The sequence below is a fragment of the Lepidochelys kempii genome, chromosome 10 (assembly GCF_965140285.1).
Source record: "Lepidochelys kempii isolate rLepKem1 chromosome 10, rLepKem1.hap1, whole genome shotgun sequence".
NCBI lineage: Eukaryota > Metazoa > Chordata > Testudines > Cheloniidae > Lepidochelys > Lepidochelys kempii.
The window spans coordinates 68,255,992-68,276,850 of record NC_136389.1 but is presented as its reverse complement, the minus strand read 5'-3'; positions in this window follow the sequence as shown (position 1 = coordinate 68,276,850).

Sequence of the window (20,859 nt, the reverse complement as noted above, 5' to 3'; positions counted from 1 at the left end):
CCTGTGGATTTGGAGAGCCAACAAGTCTGACATTGTACAGGGTTCCATCAACGTGTACAGCTTTTTTGCAAGTCTGGTTGTATTGGAATGTAGCGGAGGACCTGGGAACTGTGCACAACAGAAAAAAAGCTGGAGGAGAGAGAAGGGAGAGTCTGGAGACAGAGAGATGGTTCAGGAAGCCTAAATAAAGAGGATAGCACTTTTTAACCAGCATCTCAAATGCCTCATCCAATTTGCTTTTTTGGGAAAAAAAAAATCTATTCTAGCATAAGATCCCATGTAAAATTTCAGCTGAAATTGTTTAGTTTGGTCAAAACTGGGAAGGGTATTGAATTGGCTTTATAAAGACTGCAAATGAAAGCAAAACTTCCTATTGACTTCAGCGAAAGTGATCAGACTCAATTAAAATCTAATCTCACTTTTCTATCAAGTCCTGTATAATAAATCAGGAAATTCACAAAGCCTTTATATCAATTTTTTATATTCGCTCCTATGATGAAGAAAGGCCTAGCTCCTTGGATGGTGTCCACTTACAGTATTTTGGTTTGGTTTTTTAAAGTATGAAGCCACTTGTTTGACTCCCAAAATTATGCATGCTTTACTGTATCTTGCGGAAATAATTTGTGAATGAAGCTTCAAGAGTTTATGTTAATCTTATCATCCTATATTTTAAGGACGATGTTAGGAACATTGTACAATTAAGCCTCCTAAGAATTAGACATTTTATGTATTCAAGAATTACAATCACTAGAGTATTAAAAATAGCTAAACTGCTCCTAAAAAGCATTACGTAAAATTCAAATATACCATGGTTGTTCTGCATCAGGATGTGCTTAGATTGTAAATGCACATGGTGCTTGGGGCTGAAACAAGACATGAATACTTCTGAACTGGGGTAGAAGTTTTGTCCTGGATTCACTTTTAAACTAAACCATTCCACCCACCTCTACATCTAACTGTACCAGGAGAGGCTGGATCAATTGCAGGCATGCGTTATATGGATCTACAAAATATACTTTTGAATAATGCTCAGTTTTGAAAGTTTTGCCATGTTAACACAAACTTAATCTCCTTGTCTCCTCTCTCCCCACTACCAACCTTACAGGTCCACACTCAGATTTCACTATATAGTGTGGACCATTTCCATTTCACCAAAATGGAAAGTAAAGTGCTATTTCTAAGCTCTGGTCCATACAGAGATATGGAGTTTCCTAACCACGATTTGTATCAAGTATTCTGGAAAATCTGCAGTTACCCCATAGTGCAGGGGACAAAATGCTGGGAAGATGCACACAGAGAACAGTGCCAGAAGTACTGTGCTACCACACAGAGAACGGGCTAAGTTGACACACTAACTGTAGCTGCCACTGTTAATGAGTTTTAACCATATGGTGTGGCACAAACCATATTTAAATTTGACTATACCAGTAACTCAGTTAAAAATTATAGTGTGAAGAGGAATTTGGTGTAACAGTTCCCATATCTGTAAATCTACATACCCCACTCTCTCTCTCACACACACACATATTATCACACCCTCACCCTTATCTAAATCCACATTCACCCAAATAATTTATGTCTCCTATTCCATGTAGAGGAGCAAAGTAATTAAGATGTTTGCATTAAAACTAGCAAACACACAACGCTCAATACACAGTTTCATTATAAAACGCAGAGCACGTTCACTGAAGGTTTGTTTAGTTTTATGTATCCTTCACCCACACATATAACTTACATAAAAATCAGATGAAAAGCACAGCTTTGAAGTTACAATGTGAAACAAAATGAAATTCTAGGTTAACTTGTGTTTCAGTTTGAATTTTGGAACTCAACTCAAAACTCAGATGCAAAATTCCAGAGTGCAATACCCACCTGACTAGAAGCAAAAAAAGAAATTGCATTAACTCCTGGGGAGAGAAACAGGTTAGCACAGTTTCATGGATTAACTGGCTTCTCCTGTATTGTCTGACTTCCTACGACTGCCCCTACAGCATGTTTTATTTAATCTCAAACTGTTACTCAGCAAATTTGACTATTTTTTCATTCCCATTCTTAGGGCTTCTCTGTACATGAAAATTATTCCAGAATAGGACAGCCTATGAATTTAAAGTGGAACAACTATTCCAGAAAAACCTCCATGTGTAGGCTAGCTCTCACTCTTCAGAGCAGTGATAAGAGAATTTCTTCCAGCAATTTTTTGGTGGGATCCTTTTCGACTGCCGTGAACCACAACTTTTCTGAGGTCCCTGTATCAAAAGAAATTATGGATGTTGTGGTCAAACAAGTCCAGTCACTATAGACATGACCATCCTAAATGAAGGACAATACATACACCTCAAAAGATGACCCATTATTAAATAGAATATATTTCTCCTCTTCGGCAATGGATGTGAAAGACATTTGACCATGCTAGTTCATTGGATAGTGAAAAAAGCTCTGGGGCCTAAAGAAGGGAAAAGCAACACACTAGAGCACACAGCTCAAAGGAAAGCAGAGTGAGTACTTCAAGTATTCATAACTAACCTTTGAACTTGAATGCCTGAGTCAAATTCTGAGCTGTGCTTCTCAGGAGATGTAACTTGGAGTAGCTGTAAGCCATTTTTGCATATCCAAAATTCTGGGCTGTGCTCAGTGGTCTGTCCAACCCCTATGATAAATTAGAGCAGCCTCAGGGACTGCTCTAACTTATGCTGAGGGTTAGCAGGTCTTCTGCCCTGAGGCAGCTTTGACTTCTAGTGGCTTTTCACAACCACTTATGGGCCTGTCCATTCTGCACTTGTTCCCTTAAAGAAGCTGTTGTCTCACCCTGACTGACAATGGGCTGTGAAGGTTTTCACGAGCTACAATTGTTTGTTTTTTTAAAAATAAAAACTACCTTATTCTTTTTGTGGGTGGCAGAAGCAGGAATAACTAAGATATCTCCTGCATGCCTTCCTATCTGGCAGGCCCCAAATTGGAGAGCTCAGGTAGAGACCGTGTTTGTCATATGTTTATCTTTCAGCAGCATCCCACCCCATTAAATTACTCTGTAGAAGTCCAGTATTTGAACAAGAGGAAGCATCACATCAGGAATTTTTATACCACTCACCCCTGCTTGAATGTTGCTTAATTATAAACTACAGTCTGAAAATCCCTTGTATGTCTGCCTGCACTGCAGAGTAAAGATATTAAACAGCTATATGGTATAATCTTTAGAAATATATCCAGCTAGGACAGCTATTACACTGCAGGAAAAAAACTTCTGTTGTCATTTTCAACGGAAACTGGATGAGGATGATTCTGTACAGCCTCAAAAATGCTTATTATCCCCAAAAGATACAGAAAACATGTTTGGGGGAAGTGAAATCCAAAGTACAAACTCATGTCACTGAGTACAGCTGTGCAAAATAAAATTAGTAATGCTTTCACTGGTCAGCGCACATGCTGAAATAGCTAAAGAACCCAGCCAGAAATAATTATGCTTTTGTTGTAAGACCTCATCAGACTTCACTTAGCTGGAGAGAGCTCTACAGTTCAGTCCTTCACTCGGCTCCTATAACCAAGTGTCGCTTAGTCACATTTATCCCTTCAAGCATGGCATTTAAGAAGGTATCATTGCATTCAGGACATAACAGTCTTTGTTTTCTAAAAAGTGTCCATCTAATTGTACAATTGAGTCTATACAGTAACTAAGGCATCTCACTATCAATTCATTGATTTAATCAACCAGACACGGTCTGTGTTTAGAAACAATAATGAAGTCACCACACGGACAAGGAAGAAAAAAATATTAATTTAGCCTATTTGCCACTTTAATGGACCAGTTTTCTAGCATATTTTGTCTTGCTTATGTCCTGGAAATGTATTCCTTACTGGGTTTGGTCTTTCTATGCGATATTAATTTTAAATTGATTTTTTAAACGTATTTTGCTTGGGTACACACAAACAGTATTTTAAGCAAGTCTGTTCCCTCAACAGATTGTCTTAAATTGGCTCTGCTGTGTAGCACTATTACTTTTTATCATCCACAGCTGCCTCCCAATGGATTTCACACAGGGGATGTAACAGCCGTCTCTTGAGTCCAGCAGACCTGACAAACTACCTATTTAGTTTACCGAGGCTCCATGCAGAGTGGCCCCCAGAACCTCCTAATCTTTACAACCAGCATCTCTTCTGAAAAGGTGTAGAGTTTGTTTCCATATGCCCATGATTCCTGGATACTGCTGTTCTTACCAACTAGTAAATGAATGCCTCCAGCTAGCAGTAACATTTCTATCAATGTAACAGCCCAGCCCACAGGGATCTAATTTACTGAAACTGGTTAAGTGCTACACAAACATCATCTAGAGAGATTAATTGGCTGTTAAAGTTTGATTGCTTTGCAATCCCTTGGTGACAGTTTGAAAATGAAAAAAGTGATCTTTTGTCATTACGTAAATACCTTAAGGTATAGCATATGCATGGGCTTTGTGTACATTTTCTAAACACAGCAAGTCTTCTGTGGGGAGGAAGCCATGACCTATTTATTTAGACTGAAATTTAGTTAGTTATATTCATTATGGATTTCATTTTCCTGCAGTTTATTTAGGAGTAAAGTCTTCCCAGGCTGCAATTAATCCAAATTAAAATACATTTATGCTGATCATTAAAACAATTTGTTGCAGACAAGTTTCCATTTGATCACTTCCCAACATCGGCAGTCAAGATAACTGCCAATTATCCCTCCTAATAAATACTTTAAAACAGGTACACCAACTCTTGGAAGCTTTCCACTCCATGCAGGCTCCTTGACATTATTTGTGGTAATCCAAGTGCTTGGGAGGAGAGGGAGAATTTGTAGCTTCTTATAGGCCTATTCTGCCCTTCCTTTCCACCCTGAAATCCATCTCAAGTCTGTAGAGAGGTGGTATGTTCTGGCCTTTGCCACTCTGCACCCTGAAACCTACACTAGGCTCTCCTCGTATGAGGTCTCTAGGACTATTCCCTTCCTGATCTGAAGGTAGACCTGGGAAGAAGAATAGCTTCTCATACAATACTATATCTCCCACTTGAACAGAAAGCTTAAGCATCTCACTACCTAGCTCTACAAAAAGAGAGGCCTTCCCTTCACCCCTTTAACTGAAGTAAAAATCAGCATCAATCTGACACTTATTTTATATTGAATATATTTCAGTATGGTGGAATTGAAAGGTATTAAACAACTTTCACTTATTTAGTTTCTTTTTTTAAGATTGACAAAAGAACAGCAAATTAGAATTCTTCAATATGTAACAAGCCCTCTCTGCCTGCTACAACAACCAGAGTCAATAATATGCCAGGCTCGGCTGGGACCACAGGATCCATGGGATTAAGGAGTGAAAATATTGGAAGAAAAAGTAATATAGGGCATGAAGAGATCTATTTAGAAGAAAAATATTCATAGACTTTTGTGATGTGTGTTCTAAAAAAAAATTTCCCCTCAAGAGATTAAACATTTGTTCCTTACTGTAATGGCAAAAATCCAGTCTGATTTCCATTCAGCTAGCACAAATACAAATTAATGGATTTCAGTGAATTGAGAGAGATTAAGGGAGTCCTCCATGTGGCTGACCACAGGGATAATTTTCTCTTACCTCTTTGGGTTTAAATCCCAAAGTGAAGTATACTCTTCTCCCTCCACGCCCCCATGCTTGGCCAGGTCTCCACCCTAGTCAGGAAAGGGTTTGACCTTCTTCAGGTGCAATCAACCTCAACTCAGTGCACCTGCATGGTTTGTCAGGCCTGAAGATGGGTGGGTCCTTAAAAGGGAGGATCCTTGCTCTGAAGGAGTAGGACTGCATCTTAGAGCTCCCTGGCTTCTGGAAGCTGGGGTTGCTGACCAGGGGCATCATTTGAGAGCCTTGGCCTCCCACAGCCTCTGAGAAAGGAGAAGGCTAGTACTTTTCCTTCCTCTCCTGCCTTTGGTTCCCCAAAGGCATAGGACTCTGCTTTTTGTGGGCTATAGAAGCATACTGACTTTTGTTGGACTACTTTAAACTTCCCCCACGAGACTACTGATACCCTGAACAGCACAGCTGCTTGGCTATGCCCTAGGCTCAGATAGAAACCGCACCCACCCTCTCTCAAGGGGGCATTCGAGAGCTACACCCTAGTATACCTCCTGCCAGTTGACTCTAGCAACTCCTTTGATGGGATACCAGGGACTGAGAAACAAGAATAAGGGACACACTCTCTTGCCAAAGAACTTGTTGGTACAGCAACTATATATTAAAGGTGGAAATTTCTTCCAATAATCCATCAATTTTATTTTCCAGAACAGCAAATGAGGAACTCGCATATAACAGAAATAGTTATAAAAATATGGCCAGCCTGACACATCCCCCAATGTTACAAGAAGAAATGGGGATAGAAGGCTTTTTGAAGCTTTAATCAGACTCTTAAAAAAAATAAATTATATATATATATATATATATATATAAACAAACACACACACAGAGATTCCTGAGGTCTAGGACGTGACTAACATAACACCTTCATTTAAAAGTGTCAAGTAACATCCTGGAAAACTTTAGACTACACTGTTTGATGTCATTCCTCTGGAAAGTCTTAGAAGCTGTTTTAAAGTTTAAGTGGATTTTAATGGACCAAACGAGGAAACATTTGGAAAAATAGTCTGATTAACTCTTTACCTGCTGCAGTCTCAGTAAATCCCATTGGCAGGCTTCAAAGGAAAGCCAGCATGGTTCCCCAAGTTTATTGAAACTTCTAACATTAAACTTTTGAAAAGGTAAACTGAGATGAAGAGATGGTATTACAGAGTATTATGTAGGGCGTTTGCAGTGCAAGTCCCATGGCTTTTAATAGAAGCTAAACAAGCAAAATCTGTGAGTACTCCCTTGAAGATGCCTAACTTTTGTAAAGCAGTTAACCAAATGCTGTATTACTTTCATTTTGAACATGCAAACTGTCATGGAAAACTTGGCCCAGGGTTTAGATTCAGGAAACAAATCAGAGCCCTAAATGAGCCTTACAAGTTGGAAAGAGGAATTAGTTAGAGCTCCTGGGATCACCGTTAGAACCATAGCATTTATTTATGTACTGTAATTGTCTTTGACAACACTATAGAATGCAAGGGTTTCAATGCTGGAGATCAATGAAAAGGCACAGCAAATAATGAGGCCTCCCCATTGCAATTAGATACAGGAGATTCAGATCATTTAAATTCCGGCTTGTAAATTGCAAGATGCAGTTCACTTAAGGTGCTATAAATAGGAAGAAAGGCTTAACAGGAGACAGTCAGGCAACATATATAAAGGGAAAGATCCTAGAGCATGCTGTCCAGGAAAGATATTTTCAAATGAACATAAAAACGTTCCCAAAATGCTGAACGCGACATGCATAGTTGCAGTAGAGGCAGCAGACAGCTACAGTTCTCGAGACCTATAGAATAAAAAAGTATTGGCACTCTCAGATCTGCTGGTTAGATTACAAAGCACAGTTTGGCCCTGATCAAATATCTTGACAGGAAATAGCCGCTATTAAAGGGATACAGGGGAGATCCATCCAACTGATACCCAAGCCTTTTAAGATTTAGAATAAACTGAGGAAATTGAGATCCTTTTCACCAGCGGAAGGAAAGACTTCTATTGCTCCCTTTAAATTTTTTAAAATTAAACTACTCCAGTTAGGCACAGGAGAGACTGAAAGAGTGTAACCTTAATGTGAAAGAATTTGACCATGCTGAGAAAGGTGAGCAAACATAGCTATACTAGTTTTTAAATGATCCAATAGGCACTGGCTGTATTTACCTGTGGTTGTGCTCTCCAGCTAGTGTCTTCTTAACTCAAGATTTTTCTGAAATTGTAAGCTCCATGTACAGCTGTGTGGCATAGTCAGTGGCTGCAATGCTATCTGGCCACCACATGGCACAGTACCCATTCTGTAGAAGAATACAGCAAACGCCACCTATCTTCTTTTTCTTTATCCACAATACCAAAGGCACTAACTTTTATCTGCGGGGACCCCAAAACACCATATTCCAAGAATCCTTTGTTCACCATATTCCCTACAGGGGCAGGTTGTTGAGCCGACCTGCTGCTGCATTGAGGACTGCCACACTAACATCAAAGCAGGATGGGCAATAATATTTGTGTGGAGGGTGCAAGCTCATTTGGACCATTTTAAGATAAAATTTTAGATGCATCTTGGGCAGTTATGAGTTCTCTACCCCCATCCCCAATTTCTATATGCAAACTAAAGGAGGGGCCAATTTCATAACGAGTACTGTTCATAACATGCAGCTCAGCAAATCTGGGTGGGGAATCACTGCTATGTGAGATGCCTTCCCGTTTCTTTGGAATGGGAGTCTGTCCTCCCCTGTCCATTGATGGCGAGTCCTTAAGGAGATTTCACTTGTGTGTGAGCACACTTGCCCTCTCTTGGTTTTTTATGTCATGCTCATAACAACCATGGTATCCAATTACTTTATGTTGCAGTGGTGACTCTGGAAAACATACCAAACAATGGTTGAAGTTCCAGGACCCTTCACAATAGGCCACCTCATTACAGATGCAGAGGCAGGGGAGTAGTTTTCTTCAACAGATGTGTATGGCTGCATGATGAATGGACTGGTTGTGGTGTAATGAGAGTGCAAAACTATTGTTCTTGCATGCGGGAAAACAAACTCCTCACCTCCCATAAATTAACATCTTTTGAAAGCATATTGTACAATGGGTTTTTATATGAAATTTGCAGTGTTGGTTAGTGTGCCCCACCTTTGCCTTGGAACACAAATGCCAAACTGTGCTGCCAAAATATCCATAAATCAGCCTTTAAAGCCACTCTCTCACTACAAAGAGTTTGTAATGTGGCATTCTGAGCATTTTGTATTTAATGTGTTTCAGTGATTCCTGATCAATTTTTCTCCCTTTATGAGTTGATACTGCACCCCATATTCTTCATAGTGATATTAGGATATGATTATGGCATAATTATGGTGCATATATACAAGACAGGTCATGTAAGATGTCATTGGAAAAGTTATGATTTGCTGATTATCCTATTTGCATGCATGTATAATTTTTGTATCTGAAGTTATAAATACGACTATGGATCTGTACTTCAAATGTAGTTACACCTTGGTAACACCCACTAGACAAGATGCTTTCATTCTAGATACTGGGTGGAGAAGGGCCTATGCAGGGTAATGGGCCATTAGGAAAAACAATAGCCTTAGGAGAAGTTTATCCTGCATTTGGTGAGCCTTCCTGAGAATGTTACAGATAGCCTGTAAGTAATGGCTTCTATGACTCTACAAGGACATGTGACCAGGTCACATGATGCTAGACTCCATCTTGGGACGTCAGTATTTTTCCACAAACTGGTCTGGGAAACAAGCTTTGAAACAAAGACTTTCCACCCTACGCTAAAGCTATATAAGGCAGAGCGTGACATCATCTGTGGTTCTTCACTCCCCACACAAGACAACTCCTAGAAACATCTGAGGAACAAAGGCTGAACTGGGGGAAGTGCTAGACTCAGGCTAAAGGGATTCCAAGCTGAAAAGCAAGTGTAGCTTGTGCCTTAAGAATCTACAAGTCTGCCTGTACCATCAATTAGGGTGAGAATCTGCTATTCATATCCAATTTAGTATATTAAGCTTAGGTTGTTGTTTTGTTTATTCGCTAGGTAATCTAGTTTGATATCACTAATAATCACTTCAAATCTATCTTTTGGAGTTAATACATTTATTTTAATGTTTGAATCCAAACCCATGAGTTTTGACTGGAGTGCTTTTGGGTGTGGGGGGGAGAATAATCACTGTTTGGTTACCAAAAGTGTGCATTGTTGTCTTCACTTTGAGGGAGAGGTGGACCAGGTATTAAATCCATATACTGGCCAGATTTGATCAGGGCAGGATGGTACTGCTCTGTGGTCCTAGGCTGGGAATCTGGTGGTTAGAGAGCCTGTGTGTAACTGCAGTTGGACATGTCCTTACCTCTGTGAATTCTAGTGAAAGTGCAGGCCAGCGGGCTTTGCAGCTTGTCACAGCGGTATAGTGTAGGTAGGAGCCTAGGTTGGTAGGTCAGAGGGCTCAGTGGTACCCCAGTTCCAGGTGGCACTCCTGTGGGGAACCAGTCACACAAATAAAAATGTTTTTCTAAGTGCCAATGCTACAAACTACATTAATCTGAAAGTCAAGGTGAAGTCTTTTCTCCTGCTTCATCAGCAATCAAGTTTCTGTAAATTTAGTTTTGCCCTCACTAACACATGTATCACTCCATTATCTTCATATGTTGCCAATCCTGACTGGGGCATTTAAGTGATGCAATACAATTAATAATATTAATAATGCCCCCGCTTATGCATCCCCATTGTGTTCAGTGGGGACACTGTGTAAATAATTTGTCAGTGAGTTTGCATATTTGCTAATGAGGACAGAAACTGCATTTTCTTGACCATCTACTCCATGTCTATGTGATTGCAGTTGTATAAAATCATAGATTTGTATTTTATGGTGTATTATGAAAGGAGCATATTGACAAGTTACTAGGAGGGGTCTCCAAGGCTAATTTTGAACACTTTTTCAGAGCAGGATCACTCAGTAGGGTGTTGGGTTCTGAGCAATTCTACAAGCCAATTCTACCTCCCATGTTTGACTTCAAGAGAAAATTAGGTTTATAAAACCTCTGAGAAAAAATAAGTATTAAAGAAAATTTCCCCTGGATTTCCACTGCAGGATCCAGATGACTTTGGGTTTGCTTGTTTTATGTTCCCATACCATAGAAAACAAGGGGTAGCATTCAGCATTTATCCAGAGACTATTCTGTGCAGTATTTTGCAGGACACATACTCGGTCTTAAAGTACTTCAGAAATTAAGGGGAAAAGAATGAGTTTTTCCAAATTAAAACTCAAATATATATATATGGAAATTTCCACTCATTTCCTACCAGGATTTGTAATATAAAAGAGCACTGATCTCATTCACACACCTGAGGACAAGCACAGAAAGTCTTAGAACCACCAATTTCATTCAACACTGTCAATAGTATGGACACTGAAGGAATGAGCTCTGCTCCGTTCATACCAACTCTAAGTCTAGGCAATTCTTATTTTATCTGAACTATCTCACCCATTCTGAAGTGACAGGTTTCAGAGTAACAGCCGTGTTACATCTGATGAAGTGAGCTGTAGCTCACGAAAGCTCATGCTCAAATAAATTGGTTAGTCTCTAAGGTGCCACAAGTACTCCTATTCTGAAGTGAGTATTCAAGGAACCTGGCATTTGTTATGAAAATGGATTCAAGCCCTTCTAGGAACATTTCAGAAGAAGCTTTCCAGAAATAACCCTGAGAGCATTAGGGTTATATTTCTACTGACCACTTCTAGATGTAAGAGATTGGTCCTTGTAGCACCAACAGAGCAGGTGAAATATTTCATGCCAGACAGCAAGGTATTCATCTCTTACCACATATAGCATTTATTGTAGTTAAAGGAACAGCTGTACTACATTCAACACTATTTATGCAGCATGTTTGGAAGTACAGAGAGCAATAATGCAGGCTTCCGGGTAATTGATCTTTGCTTTTATTATCTTGTTTTCTCTAGACAGCTGTAAAAGACTGACTGATATTGTACTTAGCATAGTGTCTAATTTATTCACATTGATTCTACTGAATATTGCAACACTTCTAATATGTCTCACTGAAGATTTCAAGGGCCTAATATTCTTTATCCCTGGGTACATTTGAACTGTCTACTTACATTTTCACGGTTTAAAAAAAAAACTAAAAAAAAAAACAAAACCAGGAACTCTCGGGAAGTTGGTTAATGAGATCATAAGGTCTACAATTGCTGTTAAATTCAATATAGGCACCTCAAGTGATTGCTGTGATTTCTTCAAGGACATGAATAGTATTTAAATCTACTTAACATAAGATTTATTTCATCAGAATGTTTGATTAAAACCAGGGCCTTGCCATGCCCTTTCCCTTAACTACTAAAAAGTTTTAAAAGGAACCAACAGTTCTGAAGAACAATACAGGACATTCACTCAGATGACTCAGTTCATGAAAAAAATTATTCAGTATCTCTTGGACCATCATTATACAATTTAAGGATGTATTAGTGTTCCCATTATAAATCTGAATATTCAAAGTTTAATATTGTAGCCAAATTATATCCAAGTACAATTTGGCACAAAAAACATGAATACGAGTTAGATCTTTTTAAACAACCATTTGAAAACATTTCAAACAGTTTTTTCTTTAGTTGCCATACACGAAAAACTAAGGCATTGCAGTCAAGCTTTTTAAAAATCCATTTGCCTAATAAGTAGTTAACATTTTGAGAGACAAGGTGGGTGAGGTAAAATCTTTTGTTCGACCAGCTTCTGTTGAGAGACAAGCTTTTACGCTTACAAAAAGAGAACTTTTCTTTGGGTCTGGGAAAAACTTAACACTTTGAAGGATTTAAACTGCACTCTATGTGAGTACCATTATTATACAAGCTCGTCTTGACTACAGTGATTCTGCATAGCTCAAAAGCTTGTCTCTTTCATAAGAAGTTGGTCCAATAAAAGATATTACCTCATCCACCTTGTTTTCTAGAGTACACGGTCCCAAATATCATGGTCTTGATTCACCACTTCATTAGTCCAGTTTTACACCAGATGTAATGCTCAGAGTATAAGTCTTACCACTTTGTTTTGTTGATCTCCTGAAGGGTTGCTTCAGGTAGGTACAACTGTATGCTAGCCAACTGTAAACAGAACTCATTAACAGAAAATTCTCAAACATGTTTTATACTGTATATATGATTCCAGTTCCAAATGTTTGAAATCATAATATTTTATGGCAGGTTTCAGAGTGGCAGCCATGTTAGTCTGTATCCGCAAAAAGAAAAGGAGGACTTGTGGCACCTTAGAGACTAACAAATTTATTTGCGCATAAGCTTTTGTGAGCTGCAGCTCACTTCATCGGATGCATTCAGTGGATTTAAGGATTTAAAGGATAGTTCACCTTACCTGATCACTCTCCTTACAGTGTGTATGGTAACACCCATTGTTTCATGTTCTCTGTGTATATAAATCTCCCCACTGTATTTTCCACTGAATGCATCCGATGAAGTGAGCTGCAGCTCACGAAAGCTTATGCACAAATAAATTTGTTAGTCTCTAAGGTGCCACAAGTCCTCCTTTTCTTTTTGCATAATATTTTATGGATGCATTCAAGATCCCTCACCCCACATACAAAACTTGTTGGAGTACAGGCAGATGGAAAACCTATAAAGAGACACTGCACACACAGAAATGACAGTATCTTACTAATAGCTCTCAACTTTCAAAAATATTTAAGTTCAGAAATTTTCCCCACCAGTACTAAAACACAAGGACACAGGCGTGGATGTGAGAGAGAAAACTGGCATCTGGCACAAAAGCCAGCCATTAGAGAACACAGAACACTGCCAATTTACCTCTATCTGCCTTCTTCATTCCCCTTCACTGCTCCCATCCTATCCTCAACCACACTCTGTTCACTATCCTAGTGAAGATTTGTGTTCTCATGCTGTCAGGAGCTTCACCTATGCATGCGATACTTAGGGGCATGAGAAAGAAAAGATACACTTGGGGCCTGATCCAAAGCCTATTGAGGTCAATGGCTTGGGTCACATCGCTGGCGGAACTAAGTTTGAAGACTGACAGCCAAAAGGCATTCCTACAGTCAGACTACCCATGGATATTCATAGTTAAAGGAGCACATGTTAAAGAACGTAGACTGCAGAACAGAAAATACAAAGTGAGGACATGTGTAGATCACAGTGAAATTCTAGTACATGGATCTGGGGCCGTGGATAATGATTCAGATGTCCATTTACTGCACCTCTCAATGCTCAGCTGAGCACAAATTCTGAACCTTGTGAAATGTGTTCATCATTCTTCTGAACCCTATGTACCCATCCATCATTAGTAAAGACAAGCAAGTTGTGCCTGGGAAGGAAGCAACCTGCCCTTTCATGACCATACAAGTATATTCAGCTTCAGTGCTAAGTAAAGTTTGTAGAATTGTTCTAGCCCCAAACCACCAGTGAAAAAGAATTAGAATTTTTTTAAATGGATTTGTCATGACAAAAAAAACCCACCACATGGATTAGTGAGCTTTTTTCCAGCTTGAAGAAGTTTTATTAATTAAAATAGGCAGAGTCACCCAATCAGTGACATATGTCTGGAAATTTATGTACTGTTGCAAATAGCCCTGTGTGCAATTTAGGGGAAGGAGAAAAACGGATAGACAGGTCTCCAAAGCGTAGCCAGTTTGAAAACTGAGTAACATTTAGTCTGTTTAGTTTTAACAAGGGATATGAAGGTTTTTAAATCAGTATTTCTCTTCCTGGGTTTGGGAATAGGGGTCAAAAGCAAAAAAAAAAAGTGTGCCTATTCTGAGTAATAATAGTATATGATTGCTCAGGTCTTTCCTGGGAAATACTGTATCTCCATGGCCTGTCCAATTTTTTCTGTTTACCATTTTTAGTTTTTAATATTTGTACAAAACCAAAAATAAGTTTCTCTTAGGTGTTTGCCTGATGGTGCTGCTTCATCTCCATCTGAACTCAGTCGTTTCCAGAGCAGTTTGTTCTGATATCACAAAGAGGGTTGGTGGCAGCCCAGCTCACGCAGAAGAGTTAGCAGTGAAAGAGTTGATTTATACAGGTTAAATGCCTGCCACCGGCATTTGCCACAGAACTTCAGTGGTTTGCTTTTGTTTGCATTATTACTTGTGGCAGAAGGTGCCCAGAGGCCCAGATTGGAGGGTTTTTTTAATACATGTTTTGTGTAACTGCAAAAACAAAAACAAAAATCAATTAGAGTGATGAGAAAAAGAGGAAGAGTTACTTATGTTGGCTGGAAGTGAATGAGTAATATATCCTTTCATTGAAGAGAAAAGAAAAAAGGTACTGTGGTTTCTTGTAGCAACATCAGGCTTCAAAAAGGTTTGGAGATTTGGTTCAGGAGAGGAACCCAAAAGTTCAGCTGATTATTCAGTCTTCTGCAAAACAGGGTTGGGAAATCTCACGAGAAGAGGCTTGATAGATTTCTGGTATTTCCTGTTTCTACTTAGGCCTGAACATTTCATATTTAAAAAGCAACCTCTTTGCTTTTCAGGAAACTGGCTATTTTCTGGTGCCAGCCAGACCCCATAAAATGATGAAAAGAAGAGAGTTAGCCAAACTCAAAGGTAAAAGAGAGTTGAATCCAAGTGTAACCCACACACCTTTCTGGTTGTGGTGCTTGGTCCCCTGTAGTGGCACTGAGCCCTCTTAGAGATTAATGAGTCCGCTCTATAGTCTTAACTAAGGGCCATGTGGCTTTTAGCTCATGCACTAAACTCCAGAGATCCCAAGTTTGATTGCACACCACAACAACCTACATCTGTCGGTGTTACACAAGCTTTGGTGAAAAAAAAAAATCTAGCTTTAGAACCAAGAGAATATTTTAAATATCTTTCCATTAATATTGGCTTCAATTAAAAAAATGAATTCACTTACCTTGTTGTCAAACAGTGTTCCCTTTCCAGGACTACTCTAGTGAATGAGTTTATTGGCAGGCATATTAGCAGGAACAATAGATTTTAGCCAAAAATTAGAAGACATGTGACCTTTGTGTTTAATCAAAATTAAAGTGTTCTGTTTCAAATATAGGTAGTGGGCTGCTTGCAAAAGTTACAGCTCAAGATTTATCTGTAGACATTTGGAAAATAATTTCAAACGACAAATAAGTTGAAAGAAAATTGTACATTGTTTGTAAACAATCTAATCCCAAAAAGAGGCTAAGTAATAAATAATTTAGCGATTATTCCTCAGCTCTTGTAATTTTATCCAAACTACTTTTCCATCATTTATCTGTGGCATTACATTTTTCTAGCAGCGAAGTAAAAAATAAAAGCAATTTGTGCAGGTCTGAGAGCAATATTTCTTTCTCCAAGATTCCAGCTTGTGTGACTCTAGCAATCAAAGCAAGTCAAACCAGTATGCCAACATGTCCCTTTTGGCAGTTACATAATATGGATAGATATGTAGGGGGGATCTGGCCTGACTTGTGGGGGACCCTAGCTGACAGTTTTCTGGGTTTTTTTGTTTGTTTTTAAAAAGAGAAAAGTACAGAATAAAGTTAAACACCAGTTTACAACAGCTTCCTCAGCATTTGTACATAACACACTCCTCATAGTCTGCTTGCAGTGCTATTTGCCTGCCATAATTTAACGGCAGATAACAGAGATAGGATGGATAGTGGATTTTAGTTGTATTGCCCAAAATATAGCTATCATCTCTTGGAGATCAGACAAGTCATATGGGCTTAACTAAGAGCAGCCTTAGAATGAGGCTAATCGAAGTGTTCTTGGTCTTGTAAAAATTAAAGATACTTTATTTGCATGTACCAATAAGAGACATTCTCTCATACAGAGAAGACCAGGCTAGGCTGTCCCTGACCTTTATTAAGCTTTTCCTGATCTGATTTGTTTAAATCCCCTGTGTGGTGCTATTAAAATCAAGTGCCAGCACTAGCCAACGCCTACGACCTTGGCTAACAAATGAAACTCATAGCTGGAAACCCAACCAGCTCACCTATGTTAGTTTTGTTCAAAATAGGTATTAGTCTTATAAGAATGTGTTTAGACTACGAAATACTGCTAATTTGCTGCATGCCTTACTGTCACTTGTAATGCCTATATTCCACGCTATAAAAGAAATATGTAAGTTTTGCTTTACAACTTTGAAAATGTTTGATCTGAACTTGTGAACTCAGGTACGGGAATTATCCCCGTCCCCAGTCCATTCAGGAGGCCCATCAAGTTTAAGTGAGCCATTAAGGAACATCACAATACAAAGGACTGGTGAATGCCCCTATGGCACCATGGAAATGCTACATGTGAGGGACTCATGGATTGGAAGGCACAATATAAAAGAAAAGCCTTCATCGCTTTGCTGTTTGAAAGCTCAGGGACAGAGATACTAAACTAAAGCAGAGATCCCCAGGGTCAACCTGGGTCTGCCCTGAAAGACATTTTGAATAGGCAGATTACTACATTGGTTGCCTGTAGGACCCATTGATGGTAACTCATTTGTGTGAGTAGTTTGCTTGCTTTAACCTGTAAATAACACATTTATTTTTCCCAGTTAAAAAAAAATCTTTAGCTAGTTTATTACAGTATTGGCTACAGGTGTTGTCCTTAGTGTAAGATATAGAGTACCAACTGATCTGAGGCAAGTGACTGGTCTCTTGGGACTTGAAGCAACCTGAATATTGTGTGTTTTTTGGTGTAAGTGAACATTTATCACTAAGTCCAGCTTGCCTGGGTGGCAAGATAGACTGGAGAGCCTAAGGGGACTGTCTGATGTCATAGTAAGACTGTTACAGTGATCCAGGAGTTCACATTTGTTACTGGCTTGGTGAAATCTAATTACAGATCATACTGCCCTATTTTTGACAGCTTGCCTTGAGGTTGGCACTCAGTCATGAGCCACTCCAGACGGCATGACACCCGGTCCCAAGAATTAGAGCTGAGCAAAGTCAAACCATTTAATAATTTATACATTTCTGATTTTACATTTTAACCAATAAACACAAAAAAATAAAATCAGCGTTTATTCAATACATTCCTGAAAAATACTGGAAATAGTTATTTGCATTTAAGGGCTTGTCTACACAGAGCAGTTACGCAGTCTGTGGCAGGGGTGATTTCTAAAGTGCGCTAACGTGTGGCGCATTAATTGGTCTGCGTAGACCCTGCTGGTGTGCTCTAAAGTATCCCTAATGTGCTTTTAAATGTAATGCTGTTTGAAACAGTACTACATTAAAATCACACTAGGAAACATTAAAAAGATTACTTGTTGCAGTATATGCTACTCTAGTGAGTAATATAGAATATAAATTACAGTATATGCAAAGAGAAAGCCTGAAGCCCCCTGATTTTTGGGCAACTACATAAGTGTTAGCAATAAAGCTCAAAAATTGCTACAAATAAACCCCAAAAATGAAATTAATAAACCCTGAAAAACAGAAGTCTGTTTACAGATCACCTTTAATTCTGAAGGAACCCAAAGCACGCTACAGGCTGCATATACTTATATATGGCATATATTGCATACACACTAGTAAAGTGTAGTCAACACTGCAGTAGAAAGCAATTACCTAATCTGCACCAACTGGTGAGGATTTGCAGGAATTTTTTTTAAAGTAGGTTCCTTCTTCCAGCCAGAGAGCCATCAGAAGCCAAATGATACGAGTTTCCCCATTTGGGGATCAGCTCATTATTATTTCATTTTGCCAGTTCATGTGAATCAGAGGGAAAAGAATGAAGTAAAGCAGGTAAGTATCAGTTCCTTGTCGTGTACCCAGTAATCAAATACAGTAACTTAAATGACTCATTTAATTCATTAAAAAAAGTGATTGATTAGTTTTATTTTCAGCAATTAGCATGGAAGTGCCAGTAGTATTTGTAATTATGCCTCATCTACTATCAAAATGCTGACTCCCGACTCCAACCGGCCAATGATGCCAGGTTCTATCACCCCCTTGTTACATTGTCAAATATGCACTTTTTGTAAGGGGCAGTAGGGGAGAAGCATGTTTGGGAGGGGCTCCCTGTAAATATCCACAAAGCTACGCTGACAGATGTTGGAAACAAATTCGGTATCTTCAGGAACACAGTATTAGCTTTGTGAATGTTTCCTGTATCTTTGTGATCCTACTGTATCACTGTCTGCAAGAACGAGAAACTAAAATCAGTTGGAAATTATTACTATGAATAGTGGGGTGAGTAAACTCCTCCAGAGAATTACTATCCCTAGAAAAAATTGGTTCAGAATCTGGTTCAGATTGGGTTGCAGACAAAGAAAGGGCTTTTGGTCTAAGAGGCTGCGTTTACACTGACCGAGGGGCCTTCATTCTGATCCAAGAAATGGACATTACCCTTTGACCAAGGGGATGAGGGGCACACCTTGTTGAAGGGTTGGAAGGATTGGGACCTGCCACCCCCCATGTGGAAGTACAGTGACTTCTTGTCTTTCATGTAAAAAGAAAAGGAGTACTTGTGGCACCTTTGAGACTAACCAATTTATTTGAGCATGAGCTTTCGTGAGCTACAGCTCACTTCATCGGATGCATACCGTGGAAACGTCATGAGCTTTCGTGAGCTACAGCTCACTTCATCGGATGCATACCGTGGAAACGTCTGCTGCAGTTTCCACGGTATGCATCCGATGAAGTGAGCTGTAGCTCACGAAAGCTCATGCTCAAATAAATTGGTTAGTCTCTAAGGTGCCACAAGTCCTCCTTTTCTTTTTGCGAATACAGACTAACACTGCTGTTACTCTGAAACCTGTCTTTCATGTGAGTTTAGACCTGTTATTTTAGGTCTTCTCTGCAAGGCTTTTATTCTTTAGTAGCTGAAATCTCGTGCTATCACATGGCTGATGTCTAAAGCCATGTGTGTAAGAATGCTGAAAATAGCTGAGAATTTGAAAAAAAATGGATGGTGACAGACTGCAAGTCTCAGCAACGCTTGAATAGGGTGATATTCTCAACAAAAAGGAGCTCTCCACCATTTTGTAGCAGTTTCTGTCACTTCACACCGATTCAGACATTCTAGGCTTCAGAGTGACGTTCGGGGTTACTGTGCATGCTGGTTGTGTTGTATGGGCAGTTGTGCTGCAGTGAGAGAGTTGTGTAGATTTGTGCATGCAGTGAAAGAGGGGTGTATCCTGCAATAATGGGCTATGCATAGGGTAATTGTGTTTGTGCTGGGGGCAGGGGGAGGGGGAGGAGTTGCACTGGAAGATGGGTTGATTTGTGCAGTTGGAGGCATGCTGTAGGAGTTAGGCCAAGTAATATACAATCTGTGCTGTCTCATACAATCAAATTGTTGCACTACAGCTAATTTGCATGCAAGGGTGGTGCATTGGTTGATTAACCTCTAATCATCACAGTGGTCTAGGACTCTTGGCATGGCCTAGGGACATTCCATATTTTAGTTGTATACACAGGTATCATTTATAAAGTCAAGATGGCTGTTAACTGAAAAAGTGGACGATAAACTGCAAAGTCCAGTGATGACTGAACCTGGTGATACTCCGAACAAAAGTTTTTTAAAAAAGCTCTCAATCATGCTTTATAGCTCTTTTCCTTGCTTCACACTGACTCAGACATTCTATACTTCTGATTATAAAATTCAAGGACTATACAGATTAATGTACTTGACTTTGACAGACTTGTTTGGCTACTTGTAACCAGTAGCCTACACTGTTCACAGCCTTTTCAGAGAAAGCTAAGTGCAGGTCTTCAGTCAGACAAGCAGAGATAATCACAGAGAATTGCAAGTCTGCAGCCTAAAACCCCAGCCAGGAGGGAGAGAGATGTGGGTCCCTGCCCAGAAAGAGGCTTAAGACCCAAGAGGGAATTCCATCAGCAGACTACAGAAGGGATCAGAAGTGCAGCGACCCTGAAAGCTACCTCATTATCCTCCTAAAAATTCTTTGCTAGGATGCCTACACAAAAAAGTTGACAATTGTTAGACTGCTGGTGCTCAGATACCGGTGTCTTAAGTTGACTAATATTGTCCTATTGTTTCCTTGTACTTCTGCATCCATCTAGTGTCTTATAAATATAAGCTTTCTGGAGTAGGAACTTTTATGTAGTGCTTGTACAGCACCTAGCACAATGGAGTCCTGGTCCAGGAGCAGGGCTCCTAGGCACTATGATGATGCTAGGATGAATTGTTTGTAACGTGTAATTCTGGGGGCAACTAACTAACTACTTCTGGACTTGTCTACACAGGGCTTTAATCCATACCAGATGGGTATAAATTTTGTCTGCTCTAGCATGTTGCACATTAAGTGGTCTCTGT